General features: G+C 34.5%; 1 pseudogene; it reads right to left on the minus strand.

Moving 5' to 3' along the window:
- Nucleotides 1-682: 682 nt before the first annotated feature.
- The window catches only part of LOC121030319 (60S ribosomal protein L28-like), a 43,457-nt pseudogene continuing 25,660 nt past the window's right edge, over nt 683-18,479 (minus strand).

Here is an 18,479-nt window from a genome sequence, read left to right on the forward strand (position 1 = left end):
AGAAAAAGTCTGAAGGAAAGTTAAAAAAATATATGTTGAATTGAATGAAAATGAAAATAGAACACACCAAAATTTGTGTAGCACAGCTAAATCAGTACTGAGAAGGAAATTTATAGCAGTAAACACATGAGAAAAGAGAGCAAGTCCCAAAACAGTAACTTCAACTCCTACCTTAAGAATCTAGAAAAATAGGGGTGCACGGATGGCTCAGTCAGTAAAGCATCTGACTCTTATTCTCAGCTTAGGCCTTGATCCAAGGGTTGTGAGTTCAAGCATGGTGCTGGGCATGAAACCTACTTAAAAAACAAAACAAAACAAACAAAAACGAGAATCTAGAAAAAGAACAAAAATAAGCCTAAACCAGCAGACAGAAAGATATAAAGACAGAAATAAATAGAAAGGAAAAAAAATAAAACAAAACTTTTTTTTTTTGCAAAGATCAATCAAATTTATCAACTGATTAAAAAAAGAGAAGGCACAAATTATCAATATTAATAATAAACAGGGGATATCACTATAGATCCTGAAAACATCAAAGGGAGAGCAGTAGAACACTGTGTATAACTCAAATTAAACTGACAACTTAGATGAAATAGATCAATTTCTTGAAAAGAACAAACGACCACAAATGACTAAATATGAAATAGATAACTTAAATAGTTCTGTAAGTATTTTTTTTCCAAGGTGGTTGACATCTTTATTGCTTTGGGTGTGGGGGGCAGGTGCTCAGGTGCTCTTGGTGGGGAGCCTCTTCCCCATCACAGGCTTCTGGCTGCGCAGGGTGGTCCCGGCTGTGCAAATGGCAGCCACGCACAGATCTGGGCGGTACTTGTTCTTGCGGATCACATGTCAGATGCTGCTGAGGGTGGCCGGGGCATTCTTGTTGACAGGTGGTAGCTACGTAGGAGGTGGCAGGTTTTCGCTGGCCCCATGTACATTTCATGACCCCCACTGCACCTGTGCCTTGGGCCCCTGGCTCCATGCCCAGTCATGTTGTGGGGAATCAGCCCTCAGTAGCAGAAGGAGTTACAAGTTCAGCCTATGGCACTTGGCGGTGTACGCTGCTTGTTTCTGTGACAGGGGCAGGACGTTGGAGCAGTTTTGCACCACCTTCCGTTGCGGGTGGGCAGTCACGGCAGCAGCTCCTCTCACTCCGTAGCCAGAGACGGAAAGAGGCCCGTGGTCCTGCAACTGTTAGGAAAACTGCCTTCATCATTGAAAAACTCATGAAAGAAATAGCCAGGTCCAAATCATTTTACTCGGAAATTCCACCGCACTTTTAAGAGAGATTTAAGACTAATTGTACACAATCTCTTCCAGAAAAGAGAAGACCAGGAACTATATCCAAATTCACTTTATGGAGTGGATACTACACTGATACTAAAACTATATACAGACAGTAAAGAAAAAGAAAACCACAGTCCGATATCCCTCATGAAATTAGACCCAAAAATCTGTAACATATTAGCAAATAGAATTAGGTAATATATATAGAATTGTATGCCATGGCCAAGTGGGGTTTATTACAGCAATGCAAGATTGGTCCTCAAAAACTATTATATGACCTACCACATTAACAAGCTAAAGAAGAAAAACCATATGATATCAATTGGTACAGAAAATGCATTTACCAAAGTTCAACATCATTCATAACAAAAACTCTTAGAAAAATGAGAGAAGAGGGAAACTTCCTCAACTTGATAAAGAGCATCTATAAAAAACCTACAGCCAATGCTTAATGGTGACGAATTTGAATGCTTTCCCCTACGACTAAGGAGGCAAAGGTATCTGCTCTTATGTATTCAACTTGGTTCTGAAAGTCCTAGCCAGTGCAATAAGATTAGCAAAGGACATAAATGTCATAAAGATTACAAAGGAAGCAATACAACACTTGCTATGTGCAGATGATGTGATTGTCCGTGCGAAAATCCCAAGGATTCTCCCGAAAACTGGAAAATAACTGAGTTCAGCAAGTTTTCAAGATACAATATCCAAAAACCAATTGTCTTTCTATGTGCTAATGATAAACATAGAAAAAAGATGAAAAGTGCAATCCTACTTAAAATTGTTTAAAAAGGGAGAAACAATTAGGTGTGAACCTAAAAAAAAATATGTACAGGACTCACATGCTGAAAAATACGACATGCTGGTGAAATAAAGAAGATCTAAATAAAGAGATAAATTCTGGTCAAGGTTTGGAAGACTCAACATAGTAAAGATTTCAATTGTCCTTTTTTTTTTTTTTCAAGTCATGAAAACAAATATTTAACGTTGTCAGAGAACTGCTACAAAAAGGCTTCAGGTCCAGGTGGTATTACAATAGGGAGTTTTCAGGGCTTAAAAGAATAAATATTTCTCTCTATATAAATTATTCCATAATTATATATATAAATATATATATACTTTATATATAAATTATTCCATAATTTATATATATAAATTATTGAATAATTTATATATATAAATTATTCCATAATTTATATATATAAATATTTCATAATTTATATATATATATATATTCCATAATTTATATATATATATATATATAAATTTCTCTATATATAAATTATTCCATAACAGGAACAGAGAAAACTTTCATTTGTCCTTAAATTGACATATAGGTTAAATGCATTTCTTTTTAAAAAACCAACAAAATTGTTTTGTGGACAAAGAGCAGATTATTGTAAAAGTTATATGAAAAGGCAAAGGAACTACCATAGTTAACATAAATTAAAAAAAAAAAAAGAATAAAAAAAGAGGAATCAGCCTACCCAAAGTTTCAAAACTTACTATATAGCAAAAGTATTGAAGACTGTGTAGCATAGGTAAAGATATACATAAATCAATTTATGTAGCAATAAAGAGCTACATAAATATGTTCAACTGATTTTTTATAAAGCAATTCAATGGAGGAAAGATAGACTTTTTTTTAACAAAAGATGCTAGACTAATTGGACATCCACAGACAAAAATATAACCTTGACTTAAACCTCACATCTTATATAAAAATTATCTTGGGGTGCCTGGGTGGGTCAGTCAGTTAAGCATCTGACTTTGGCTCAGGTCATGATCTTATGGTTCGTGAGTTCGAGCCCCGCGTCAGGCTCTGGGCTGATACTCAGAGCCTGGAGCCTGCTTTGGATTCTGTCTCTCCCTCTCTCTCTGCCCCTCCTCCACTCAGGTTTGTTCTCTCTCTCTCTCTCTCTCTCTCTCTCTCTCTCTCTCCCCCTCTCTTTTTCTCTTTCCCTCCCTCTCTCAAAAATAAATAAACATAAGAAAAAATTTTTAAAAATCTCAAAATGCATCATGGACTTAAATGTAAAACACAAAATTATAAAACTTTTAGAAAAAATATAGGAGAAAATAGTTGCAATCTAAAATCATGATTTAGAGAAGGGAAAATGAATTAATTACATATGATCAAAATTAAAACTTTTGCTCTGCAAAAGATAGTTTTGAAAGGATAAAAAGGTACAGACTTGGAAAAAATACTAGAAAACCACATTTCTTACAAAAGAGTAATATCTAGAACATGTAAAGAATTCTCAAAATTCAGTAGTAAAAAAAATAAACAATCCAATTAGAAAATAGGCAAAAGGGGGGTGTCTGGGTGGTTCAGCCAGTTAAGCGTCTAACTCTTGATTTCAGCTCATGTCATGATCCCAGGGTCATGAAATCAAGCCCTGCATTAGCTCTGCACTAAGTGTGGAGCCTACTTGAGATTCATTTTTTTCTCTCTGTCCCTCTCGCCTTTCCTCTGCCACTCTTCCCCTCTCATGCTGTCTCTCTCTCTCTCAAATATATTTTTAAAAAATGATAATAGGCAAAAGATCAAACATTTCACTGAAAAGTACATAGAGATAGCAAAAAGTAAATGTGTTCAGTAATCTTCAGCATCATTAGCCATTAGGAAAATGCAAATTAAAAGGACAAGATATCACTACACACCTATCAGAATGACTAAAATAAAAAATAGTGATGAAATAAATGCTTATGAAGATGAGGATAAATTGAATCACTCACACATTGTTGGTGGGAATGTAAAATGTACAGCCACTCTATAAAGAGTTTGGTAGTTTCTTAAGGAAATTTAACATGCGAGCACTGCGCAACCATTAATTGCACTTATGGGCATTTATCCCAGAGAAATAAAAACTTGTATTCACACAAAAACCTCTATACAACTGTTCCTATCATCTTTATTCATGATGGCCAAATACTGGAAGCAACCAAGAGGTCCTTCAGTAGAGGAATATTTAAATAATCTGATGTATGTGGACTACTCCTTATCAGTTAAAAATGAATGAACTGTTGACACATGGAATAACTTCAGTGAATCTCAGAGAATTACACTGAGTGGAAAAAAGATGATTCTGCTTACATACTGAATTATTGCGTTTATATGATGTTCTTGAAAAGACAATATTGTATAACTAGAGAACATACTAGTGGTTTTCACAGTGTAAGAATGAGGGGATGGAAACTATAAAGAGAAGCATGAGTAATTCTTGTAGTGATAGAAATGCCTGTATCTTGACTGTATCAGTGTCAATATCCTGGTAGTGATATGGTACTATACTCTTGCAAGATGATACCATAGTTTTGTGAGATGATACCATTGAGTAAAGGGAACATGAAATCTCTATGTATTATTGCTTATAGTTTCTTATGTATCTACATTTTCTTCAACTCCAAAAAAGTTTGATTAAAGTTATAGAAGCAAGTTCAACTTTTCATAAATATTTTACAAGATTTTTTCCAAAAGTTTAAAAACTTTAATTTGTAACGCATCACCAAATACTTTGAATTTGTTCTTATCACAGGTATATAACATAAAGAAAAACACAATCAAATGTTTTTTTCTAAGCCCAATGTGGATGCCCATTGTGTCCTTCCCATTTACCCCAGTGTGTGTTTCAAAGAAACCAAGATTTTTAGCATAAGAGGAAAAAAATTCACAAGGAAAGAAAGAATTTTTAAAATCACTTTTTGCAACCTCCAACAAAATAATTACGTATGTGATACTTATACCAAGACTTGCATGAATATTGTGATGGGGAATTTTGTAATGGACGTATAATGGATATACTAGGCTGACAGCACCGGAGTCTACTGATAAGTCTTCACTGAATATCATTTGTCACTAAACAAAAAAATAAAAATGGCACAAATGGACCACTGGATATTAAGTGGATCCTGCCATGGTATGATAGGGAACACACAGCACCAGCCATGAGATGCTGTTGCCTCACAAATGCCACCAAAAATACTAAAATGACTCCATTTAAATTCCTAACTCTACCCACCTGTTTATAGGAAACTCAGAGATGAAAAAGAGCTTAAATGACAATATATGGAAATCACACACATTACAAATAAGAGAAATTCAACAGGAAAAACAAACCAGTTTCCTTGACTGTATTCTGATTTGAACACACCATCTAAGAAAGTGCAGAGAAAATTAAGTGTGACTAGATGATAACATTAAGAAGTCATTGTTTCATGTTTAAACATTTGAGGGTATTGTGGTTGTGTTTAAAATGGTCCCTACCTTTTAGAAATTTATATTGAACTTGTGGGTAAAATTATATGTCTGCAATTTGCTTTAAAACATTCCAGTTATGTAACACTATCAATGACAACAACAAAAGTGGGAGAATTGGGATGTATTGAGTCTGTTGACCAATAGTTGGTAGTTGTTGAGTTTGGAGGATGGATATATAAAAGATTATTATATCATCCTTTTATACTTTTGCATATATTTGAAAATCTTCCATTAAAATAATACATACATATGTACACAATTTATGCCATGCCAAAGCAAATAGAGATATCAGAAATGATTGTCAACTTTTCATAGAATATTTTAAAACAGCTGAAGTGATCCATCTTTGGATTAATATATAATTCAGACTCTGGCTCAAATTGTGTCAGTCACACAAATTGAATGCCCTCTACTTTTCCTGATAGCCTTTTACAATATCATTGGTCATCTAGAGGCTAAGACTTTAATATACCCTGAGTTTTCTCACTGTATCAGCCCTTGGACAAATCTATTGTATATCTATCCTCCCAGGGATCCTGATTTTAATTAATTTCTTCAGCTTAGCGGTAACATTGTTAAAGGTATTGCTGTGAAGGATTTTTATGGTCAAAAAATGGTAAGTAAACACAAATGGGAAGAGACATGATTTGTTTTGGCCTTCCCCTATCTTTCCCTTTCCTCTCCGCCTCCCTTCCTTCCTTCTTTTCCTCTGCTACCTTCTTCCCTAGGGATTCCCTTGCTATTAGTTGAGTAATATATAATTAAAAAAAAAGATAGTTACCAGGGGCAAATATCTTTTGCACTTGATCAGGGAAGAAACAAAATAAAACAGAACATATTTTGTACAGTATGTTATCCTGCTGAGTTGTCATATGAGACGAGAAAACTATACTCTTGTTCAAACTTATGAAGTTAGAAAAAAACATGCAAATTAAGTGTGAAACATAAATTATTCTGAAAACAAGAACAGCAACATTAAAGGAACAGGGTCATCAAGGGAAATTCAAATCCAGGACAGAGTTGTGTAAACCCTTAGACGGTAAAGAGTAGCAACACTCATGTAGAGAAGGAAAGGATTACTTTAGAACAGATCCTCAATAAAAAGGAAATGAACTAAGTCTATTTTTATTTAGAGTAGACCATTGTAAGATATTTTAATTACTGTTTAAAATATCTTTAAGGAACAGTTTCCATTTATGTTAAAGGAAACAGAATGGGATTTTGCTTCCTTTGTTGAGTGTCTTTATAGCTATGGGATGTGTAAAGTGAATATACTTACCTAATGTGGTCAAAGAAGAGATGACTCATTCATTCATTTAGTAATTCAACAATCTTTTATCGTTTTCCAGCTATGTGATGAGCATTAGTGGTTCAAAATTAGGAAGGTATAGTCCTTCACTTTCATGTACTTAAAATCCTGCATGGGATACTGGATATCAAATATAAAAAATTGCTCTAGTGAAATGTATTGGTGGGGGTATACCTAGAGTTCAAGAGGAACACAAAAAGGCTCATACCAGGAACATAAAGATTAAATGAAGTTTTGAAGAACTGTAAAAGTTATTCTAATAGGGACCAAAAAAAATTGGTAATGGCTGTGTTGGCCGTGGGTTGGGAGAGGTTATGGACATTTCAAGTATTCTAAAATCATGTATGCAAAAGGTGGAAACAATCCAATATTACAAGTGGTTAGTTTAGGTTGGGCCAGGGGGTATATTTTGGTGGCCAGAAGGGGGTGCTAGAGGTGAAAGGGCCACAAAGCACAGAGGTCCGTATGATCAACTGTATAAACTAGGATTTATATTATAAAGCATGAGAAGGAATTGAAGGTTGTCAGAATGAGAGGGATGATATAATCTGATATGCGTTTAACGAAGGCATCCCTATGCTCAAGCTGAGTGGAGGTATTCTTTAGAGTACTAAACAGATGGTAAGAAAATCCATGAGGATTCTATTTCAGTAATATTCTCTTATATCTAATATCTGTGGTTATTAAGAAACTATTATTTGCAAAATTATGTCAGTCATTCTTATATCCATTTTGTGCTTTCTCCTACTCTGTCCTGTAATCAGAGTGGCTGACCCCTGCAAACTATACCTCCCAAGATCTCTTGTCCATTGAACTTTTAGTTAAGTTTTGACCAATTGTAGTTACTTGTGTGAGAGTGGAGGATAGAAAGAAGGGAGAAGTCAGGTTATTTCTCAAAACGCCATTAAATTGTGCTATAGTTTAGGACCCAAGATGCTTTTTGAATTAAAATAATAATAATAATAATAATAATAATAATAATAATAATGGGGCTTCAAGGATAGTTGAGTAATGTGATAAGACCCATCCCAAAATAGCCATATATACAAGATAAAATTTGTAAGTTTTAACATAAAGTTACAAAATATTCTTAGGGCTCAAGTAGGGAGTAAGATTAGAAAATAAAAGAAAAAGAAACAGGTTTCATGTGCTGATTTGTCAGAATTCACTCAAACCATAATTTATCCTGGGGCAAGAGTTGAAAGCATCACAGAATTATGTTTCCATTGCATCACTGACCTTCATAATATTCCTACTCTCCTCTATTTCTCTCTGTATGTCTCCTGTGAGCCCTATTTCTATGCTTTCTGTTTTGGCCCTTATCTGATAGGAAAGAAGCTTATAGTACAACTGTGTGGGCAGGGGCAGGCAGGTAGGTGATCAGGTGATAAAAGAGGCAACCAGGGGACCTCATATTTCCCAGGGAATGAAGAACTGATGATATGGATTGGGAACAGCAGAAAAATTTGGGATCAGAAGCTATTCTCTCATTTCTGGATCCAGAGAAGAAAATACTTAGAATATTCCCACCATCTATGAGCTGGAAAAGACCCAGATTTTCTATATGGATACAGAAGAGGAAGAGAGTTTTGGAGGAGGGATGGAGGGAGTACAATAGGGAGACATTCCTTGTTAGATTTTAATATTTAAAAAATCATTCTTGTGTTGATTTTTTTTAAATGTTGTGTTTGGATTATGCCTGTGTCAGTCAGAAAGTTAGTGTCCAAGTCATGTGTAACAGAGAAAAGGACCTGAACAGAGCACCCATTTCTGCTATGTGGACAAAGAGAAAATATGTCAACTGAAAAAGGAACACCAACAGCAGTGAAAACAACACCTACAACAACATTATCCCTCTTCTTTTGAATGTTCAGAGACTCCCGGTGCATGGCACAGTCAATAAATATTGGTGTCCACTAAATACTGGTTTAAGAAACGAATGGCAAAATAAATGACAAAATGCATTTTTCTTTTTTAGAGAGAGAGCAAGAGCATGAGTGAGAGAGTCAGAGAGACAGAATCTTAAGCAGGTTCCATGCTCAGCACAGAGCCCTATGCTGGGCTCGATCCCACAACCCTGGGATCATGACCTGAGCCGAAACCAAGAGTCAGTTGCTCAACTGACTGAGCCACCCAGGTGCCCCTGACAAAATACATTTTTAACAGCACTTGGATAAAGCACAATTTTACAGACTCGATACAGGAAATAAAGCATTCTTTTACTTATCCTCACATCCAAGCGTTTTCCAACATCCACTTAGACCGAAATTATCAGTATTATTTTTAATAAGTAAGTTTTTTCTTCCTGGATTGAAACAGTGGGTCAAATCTTATAGACACCCTCAAGCTGTCCAAAAACAATTTGCCCTTGAAATGCGGAAACCTGAATTGTGAGCTGCCAAACATGATGTAATCACGTATTGGACATCTTCATTCCCCTCCCAAGGTATGCGATTAAGCCTTCTTTTATTTTCACGATGAAACTATTGGATCTACAGTATAGAGGAGTAAACTTGAATTTCCTTAATAAAAAGAGATACAAAGTATCGTGGGCAAAACTGCAATATCCGTCCAAAAAAAATGAAGCGCAATAGACAGAATATTCCATGGGCAGATGTTAACTGAAACTGCGCATTGTTTGGGAAAGGAGTTAATTAACAACTTATTAATTGGATAGAAAATCTGAAACTGTTGTACTTCTAGCAAATACATAATTTTCTTCAAGTATTATTAAAGCGTTTTTGTTGTACCTATTAAAGATTCTTGTCTCTAAGTTAATTTCATTATGCTAATAAGCTATCATCGTTACAGAACCTAAGCTTTGATCCATGTTAATTGTCGTGATCTTCAAAGACAAAGTCACCACTTACTTTAAATGAATTTTACATCTTTTTAAAGAATCACACGGAAATTAGGGGAAGTAATTAATTTTTTATTATGTGTCTCAATATTTTTAAGGGAGGAAGTCAATGGTATTGGCTAGAATTCATTTTAACATTTAACTAGGGAAAACAGCATGAGGCAAAAAAAAACTGTTCAGATGCAAAAGATTAAAGAAAATTTGAAACTGGGACCTAATTTGTCTTGATAAACTTTGGTGTTTAATATGCTTCTTTTGTTCTCAGTGAGAAACTGTGGGGTTTTGATTTGTAAAAACTTTTTGAAGAATTAATTCTTTCTAATTTTTATTCATTTCTTTGCCTTTCTTTTACAGTAAGACAGACAAGTTGACCTTCAAACCATCACACTTTTAAATATCTATGAACTTACAAGGTTAAATCTATTAGTGATCTGATATTAGCTATTGTACACTAACAGAGTATGTTTCTTCTGAAGCAGATTAGACCTAGCTGTTCCTATATAATAACTAGTTTGAACCTTAAGGGGTATAAGCAAATAATGTTATTAAATTATTTGCATTTCTCTTTGTAATGAGAAAAGGTCAAGTATGGAAATATTAACTCCTCCATTTTATGAAAATTCGTATATGAAGATGGAAATGCACTGGTTTTATCTTTGTTATAATTAGACTTGAGATGAGGGTTAGGGACATTCTTGAAGCCCCCATCAAACTAGATCAAACACTGGATCAAAAACCAGAGAAGCGAAAGCACAATATGTTTTTTCTTGAAAGTATAGAGTGAAGGCATGAACTGCCAAAATCGTAATGATTAATTTTTTAATCATTTATAGCATATCAAACCCCTTGACATTATTTTTTTGGAAATATAGGGAGTATGAAAGAGATTCTAAACTTAAACATACATTTAAACACACACACACACACACACAATTCACTAAATGATATAAATAGGTGCTTCACAAAAAATAGAAATGTATCAAATCTAGTGGCTATAATATAATTTTTAGCAAAGAGGAACATCTCAATACAACAAATAAGCTAATGATGAGATTCTACCTTGCTATGAAGGATTCCTGAGCCCATTGGAGAGGTGATGAACTTATCATAATAATATCTTGATATAGCAACCAATAGTTCTCAATTCTTTCTGTGTAAGAAAATTATGTGGTGATGGCAAGAATGTGAATTCCAGCCTGGTGCACAAGCGTTTATGTTTTTAACAAGAATTGGTAAGTGATTCTAATGCAGATAGTTCATAGAGCACAAACCTTAAATATTGATAAGATTAATAACAAACTCAAATTTTATCTGATGCTAAACTTTTTATGACTTTAAAATATATTTCAAAAAAATACATTTCAGTCCATAAAATTCTTTATTAGCCAAGGTGCCACTAGTATATGTAGAAAATAGCCATATAAATTAATATGTTGGCTTAATGGCTTTAGTATTAGCAATATCTCATGAATTATATTAGAATGACTAAAAACAATACAACTAATGAATCCCCTTCAAAACAGGGAACCTATATACCTCTTACGATAAGCCATTTTGTATGGTCCTCTTTTCATATTATAGGCATTTATGGATGTTTATTAAATAGAGAAACTGGATTTTAATCTTGTATGTCATAATCCAGTGAATGGCCTAATTTAAGTTTATCCACTTTATTTGCCAAACATGACTCTTGTCATAAAAATCATAACTGTACACACAGAATAAGCATTTTCTATCTGAGATTGTTCTAAAAAAAACGTGCTGGAATTTCTGAAGTTATTTGAATGAGTTTTGTGATACTGTAAGTTCCATAATAATACATGAACATGTGTTCCCTGGGCCATCTTAAAAATAGACAAAACCACACATTTGCATGTGCACAAAGGTCAAATTTTTCTTAGACCTGCTGTGTCGTGCGAGAAGTTCTGCATTATATTCGAGATTGAGTTCCTGGTGAATGTAATTTAGGGTAAAAAGACAAAAATTATTTACATTAAAAATTCACTCTTAAATCTCCACTAAACAACTCCTTTTATCCTTTTAACATCGCCTTCAAACACATTAAATCACACTTCAAATACATTCTAGAAATAATAACAATCTGGGTATGAAATCATTCTTATGTTAAAGATGCTGACTTTGCTACATGGAAGAATTTGGAGACATGATAAGATGGCAAAGAGCTCAAAGCTCATCCCTCATAGGATTGTTTTAAGCTGGCTGGGGTTGAGGAGGGAAGAGGCGTATGATTCACATCCAGTTCTAGGAATTTCTTTCTAACTTGTCAGAGGGGCCTGATTAAGATGGAAGGGGAAGTAAAATTCGTAGAAAACTTTCCCGCATTGTGACTATAAGGAATAAATAAGGTGTACACCGCTTTTTTTTTTTATCTTAGCATAAAAATTTACAGTTTCATGTAATACCTCTCTTTATCTCAACCAAAGCCCCCTGGAAGATAATTCAAGAGGGGACTGCTACATATGATGGTTTAGAGCAACATGTGCCTTGTACAAATGTCAAAGGAGAAATATATGAATGATCAAGCCCTCTATGTATAGTTTTAGTAAATTAAATACTTTAGATGGGGCTCCATATGATAAAACTATGAATAGACAAATTTAAGTTTAGGAGATGAGACAGGTAGGAAACTGGAACTGATAAATAATGTAACCAAAGGTGGAATTTATTGCATAAAAAACTTTGTTAGGATTTTTTTTTTAAACTATCAAAACAAAACTGCGGTGGCTTCAAAGAAATTTGTGATCAAAGGTAAAGCAAATCTAGGATTAAGGACCATAACCTAGACTTTGTCAAATGCTGTAAGCATTGAAGAGCAATACTTGTGAATAATATCTGATTAATTTCTAAATATCCCCTGGCTTTCCGCCCAAAGGATTAAAATATATGCTAAAAGGAAATAGTCATTTCCCTAGCTTTTGCTTGAATTTGGAGATCATTAACATTTATTTATTGTACTTTGTAACACAGGTTGCAAAGTGGCATCAGCCATATTTTAAAATACTTGAAAGCTAGTTTCCAGCATTTAAATATCATGTGATTTAAACAAGTATCTGGACATCTAGTTTTAATTTTTTTTTTAAATATCTGCTATCTGAAAATGCTGAGTATTTTCCTTTTACATGACAAAGATGGCATGGGAACAAGTGGGGATCCCTTCTTTGAAGTCACGTTCTGTGTTCTCCTGTTCACGTTAGCACTTGTGAAGCTGCCTTTACACGAGTAAATAGATCGTCTAAGGTCTAAAGACACTTGAGTTGGCCTCAACTGATAACACGGTCTACTAGAAATGGACATTAATCCAGTATCCCCTACTGGGGAATCTTCCATGTGAAAACTACTGAGATAGGTTGAAATTTAAAAAGATATTAAGAACAATAATGTAGGGAATGAAAGGGCAGTGGAAAAATGAGAAGAGACCAAAACTATTGTCTGGAGAGACACGGCCAGATAGGGTCTTGTTCCAATCACCTTTTGAAGCACTTGAGAAAACCTTGGGTGAGTCTGTATTTAGCAAATCTTAGATTAAGAGAAATGAAATGTTAAGGTTTGATGCAAATAATTTTCATTTCTGGATGTAGTAAGTAACATTCTGACTTAAAAATGTAAAAATACCTCTGACAGAAGATTGTTGTAAGATGTTTGGGGTTAACTGCGTTAGATGCTTTCCTCTTCTAAAGACCTTTGCTTTTAACTAAATGCTTGCTTATCTTTCTAATTTAACATAGTCCCACATTCTTCTTTGTAGTAATTTTGGGCTATCTGATAACATATAATGGAAAACATGTTTATGTCTTCCACCAGTTCTTGTTGCATATTTCAAATGCTTAGAACAACAATTTTCAGAAGCTTTCATTAAGGTTAATTTAAAAACTACATTAAATACAAACAGATTTTCTCACAAACAAAATGCAATGTGTACTTAACAGACTTCTGTATGTTATATTTGATAAACTACCTCATATAAATGCAAATTTTGACTTTCTGCCAGAACCAGGTGGTATGGAAAATATTTCTATTAAACAAATAATGCGGGAAGAGCAAACTTCAAGCACCGGTATGTTGCAGAGGAAAAGAGGATGTTTTCGTTCAGGTTTGATGTATATTTTCAGGTTGACCTTTTCATATACAAAATGAAATAAACATGCTGAAGAATGATACGTGGTGAGCAGTTGTCTTTGGTGTCAAAGAAGATTCAGGGAAATATACTTGGGGAGGGATTTTACATATTCAGAGAAATAGGCTAAAATATTTTCTCCTGTTTTCCACGGTTATTTGCTAGCATCATCTCATCTCCTTTGGTAGTTATCTGAATAGCTTTCATCTCAATCACTAAGTAAAATTGAACAAGGAGAGCTAAATAAAGCAGGATGATTCTAAACATTGCCTCAGATGGAAAAGCTTTTTTTTTTTTTTTTTTTGAACTCTCGGCCAGACAAAATACAATCAGAACATAAAAGCAAACAGAAGACCTCCCCAAACCGATAACCCTAGAGTAACCATGAGAAAATTATTAGGAAAAACAAAATTAAGAGATATTCTACTAATTATCTGATCGGTACTCCTCAAGATTTGTCAAGGTCATCAGAAACAAGCGAAGTCTGTGATGCAGACCAAAGGAGACTATGGAGAGATAAACACTCAATGTAATGTAGTGTTCTGCATGGTATCTTGAAATAGAATAATGACATGGAAAAAACTAGTGAAATACAAATAAAGCATGCAGTTTAGTTAATAGTAACATAGCAATGGTTGGCTTAATAATTCTGACAAATGTACTCCATAGTAAGATGTTAACAATAGGGGTACGAGACACTTGGGAATTCTCTGTACAATGTTTATAACTTTTCTGTCCGTCTAAAACTATCCCTCAAAAAAGTTTTCATATTAAAGAAAAGACAAACAGAAGATAAATGGAAAAGATATTATTTGTCCTTAAGGTGCGTGTGGATCCTTATGAGGATGCTTCTTAATCACTGTTTTCTGTTTGTTTTTTGTTGGACGACCGTGGTGCACAATATTCCATTAGTTTCAGGTGTATTGAACATAGTGATTTGGCAGCCATATATGTTATGCTGTCCTCAGCAGAAGTGTAGCTACCATCTGTCACCATGCACCGCTATTGCAATACCATTGACTATATTCCCTATGCTGTACCTTTGATCCCGTGACTAATTCGTTCCATAGCTGGAAGCCTGTATCTCCCACTCCCTTTCACTTCTTTCTGCATATTCTTTCACCCACTGACCTCTGGCAACCACCATTTCTCTGTATTTATGTTTCTGCTTTTCTTGGTTTCTTTCTTCATGCGTTTTATAGATCCCCTGTAAAAGTGAAACCATACTGTATTTGTCATTCTCCGACTTAGTTCACTTAGCATACTATCCTTTAGGTCCATCCCTGTTGTCACAAATGGTAAGATCTCATTCTTTTTTATGGCTCAGAATATTCCATTGTGTGTGCATGTGAATATTTATGCTACATCTTATCCATTCACCCATTTTTTTAAGTTCATTTATTTTGAGAAAGAGAGAAATCACACACATGGAGGAGGAGCGGAGAGAGAAGGAGAGGGAGAGAATCCCAAGCAGGGTCCTCCCTGTCAGCACGGAGCCCAATGCAGGGCTTGAACTCATGAGCCGTAAGATCATGACCTGAGCCTAAGGCTGAGGCTTAACCAGCTGAGCCACCTAAGCACCTCTCCATTCATCTGTTGATGGACAGTTATGTGGCTTTTATCTTGGCTACTGTAATAATACTTCGGTGAACACATTGGTGCATGTATCTTTTCCAATTAGAGCTTTCTTTTTTTGGTGGTGGTGGTGGTGGGGGGGGATAAATACACAGCAGTGGAACTACTGGATTGCATGGCATTTTTATGTTTAATTTTTAGAGGAACCTCCATACTATTTCCCACAGTTGTTATCCAATTTACATTCCCACCAACAGCACACAGGGTTTCCTTTTTCTCCACATCCTCACCAACACTTGTTATTTGATACCAACACTTATTTTTGATACAGGCTATTCTGATAGGTGTGAGGTGCTTATCTCACTGTGGTATTGATTCTTGGTTCTCTGATGATTAGTGATGTTGAGCATCTTTTCATATTGTCTGTTGCCCATCTGTATGTGTTCTTTGGCAAAATGCCCGTTTAGATCCTCTGCCCATTATTTAAGTGGATTATTTTTAGTATTGATCACTCTTCATAGGGATGATGATGAATGTATACAAACTATATATACCCTCTTGCTTGGTTTCAAATGTGGGGTTCGCCAGAGTGTTAGGTGTGTCATCTTAAAGAAAGTTGTGACCTACATAAAGTGCAATAGAAAAATCCGTGACTTTGACTCTACTGGTACTAGGTTCTAAACATTAGGCCTAACAAACTTCTCTTTCTTATCGTGAGGTCTGAAGACCCTATAGAAATGTTTGATTCACGACAAGGCAGTAATATTTAACACTGTTGTAAATCATTTTAAAACACTATTGTTGATTATATGCAATATGGGAATAATATGCTATTTAAAAATATGCTATTTAAAATTCAGAATTGGAACAATGTAATAATTTTTAGGTTTGATATTAGAGATTAAATATCTAAAAGTAAATGCTAATTCTAAATGCATGTAATGAAGAAGAAAGAGGAGGAGGAGAGAAGAAGAGCAAAAAACTTCTTTAAGGGTGGGGGGGTGGTTCTCTGTTCTTAGCACTGAACTTAGAGCTTTATATACTCCATACATTTGGTATTACTATTCTTATTTTATAGATAGGCAACAAGATTCAGAGACAATAAGTAACTTTCCTAAATACTTACATCCTGTAAGTAGCATAGTAACTTTCCTCTCATCAGGTACTCTTGCCAACACCTATCACTACCATCATCAAAATTTCTTATTTAAGTCTCCCAGGTCTTTATCTTCTTGGCATTCATTCCTGTCTCTCCCATTAGAATGACCACTTATTTTTATGGTCTCAGAGATCATACATGGTACAGCTGAGATTCTAACCCAAGTTCACATAATTCCAAACTCTGTACGCTTAAATTAAACCAGCGAATTAACATGCCTATAGTAGAGCGTATTTGCCTTTGAAGTACTAATAAACACATTTTATTCCTGAAAATGTTAAGGAACTTCCTGACCCAAATACCCATTACCAAAACATTTTATTTATTTTCTTAAAGGAGAATAAGGATCAAATTTCTCTTTGGTGAAATCTCTATTAGCGGGCAAAATGTAAATGTTGCCATATATTAACGACATGATATGAAATTTTGTCGGAATTTTAAAAGTGAATAGAGGACAGAGGAGAAAGAGTGAGTATGACACATTGAGGTACTTTGAAAGGTCTTAATAAAAAGTTAGCCCGAACAGAACTGTAGATTTTGTTGTTGGTGCTCTTGTTTGTTTGTGTAATATAAGATCTTAGGTTTCATCCTTCTAAAAATAGTGCACATTGTCATAAGAAATGTGTTCTTCCTGCTGCAGAACATAGCCTAGTCTATGTTGAGGCTTCTGAAAGTCACTTCACATCTCTGACCTACTACGTTATTTCTGCTAATATGAGATTAACATTACTGATGCACAAAAAAAACTTCATAATTGTCTCTAGTAACAACATCTAACTAAGCATACAACTCTGAAAAGGCAACCGGTTTGAATATAATAACTGTCATTAATATCATATTTAAATTTATTTCTTTTTAGAATCAAAATGGAGCCAAGCTTTTTAGAGTCCATGAACTTTCAGAAAAAGATCTTTTGTCTCTCATTGAAATGGGAACAATTTCCTAAGAAGTTTTTGTCTTTAGAGAGCTAGTTAAGTTCGGTACACATAGAGCTAATCAGTACAACCGGTATTCTGTTCCAAGAGGGAGTTAAATTTCAAAATCAGAGATGTTTTTCTTAATTCTTTATATCAAACATAATTCTGAATCCTTGAGAGAATTCACAAGTCAGGGAGGGTTTGATCATATAAAGTATGATTTTAGTGGTGGGTTAATAAAATCATACATACTGTAGCATATTTAATGAGGAAGCCTGACAAATGGCATCGATTTTATAACAAACTCAATATTTGCCTTGCTAAGTTGGGTAAATTCGTTTCTCTAAAATTTTATTTAATATCAAAAGAACAAAATTCAAAAAATATGCAAAACCAGAGACTTCCAAAATTGAATATGAAGCAAAACATTATCAAAAACTGTATTAAGCTGGTCCAGATTAGTTATTATTTAAAGCAGATAGTCAAAAATATTCAGCTTTTAAGGTAAAGCTCTCATATATTTAAATGTGAGTGACTTCAAATTTAATACTATTATTATTTCTTTACATTTTGTCCAAGGAATATTTTAGATTTTGAACCAAGTCTGGAATTATATGGTTGGAGGTTACATAATGCAGACCTACAGAGTGTTTTATATTATGTCTACGAGACAGAGCATTAGATTTCACAGAGAAAGTCATAGAGATGCAACACTGTCGAAATTTCTGATCTGGTTGCAATGCTTAGGTTTGAATGAAAAACCCAAGGGCTAATTTACTGAACAATTACATTTGCTTTTCTGCACCCTTGATGCCCCAAAACACTAGAATTTGCACTTTTGAACAAGCAAAATAAATTCTCTCTTTCCTCCTTACTAAACTTTAAACTTACAAATGTTTCTTCCCTAACTTTAAGTATTTTCCTAGGGGCTTTGCCGGCCTGAAAAAATGGCAGGGCAGCTGAGAAAGGTGTTCCCAGC

The sequence above is a fragment of the Herpailurus yagouaroundi genome, unplaced genomic scaffold (genome assembly GCF_014898765.1).
Source record: "Herpailurus yagouaroundi ecotype Mexico unplaced genomic scaffold, PumYag 140, whole genome shotgun sequence".
NCBI lineage: Eukaryota > Metazoa > Chordata > Mammalia > Carnivora > Felidae > Herpailurus > Herpailurus yagouaroundi.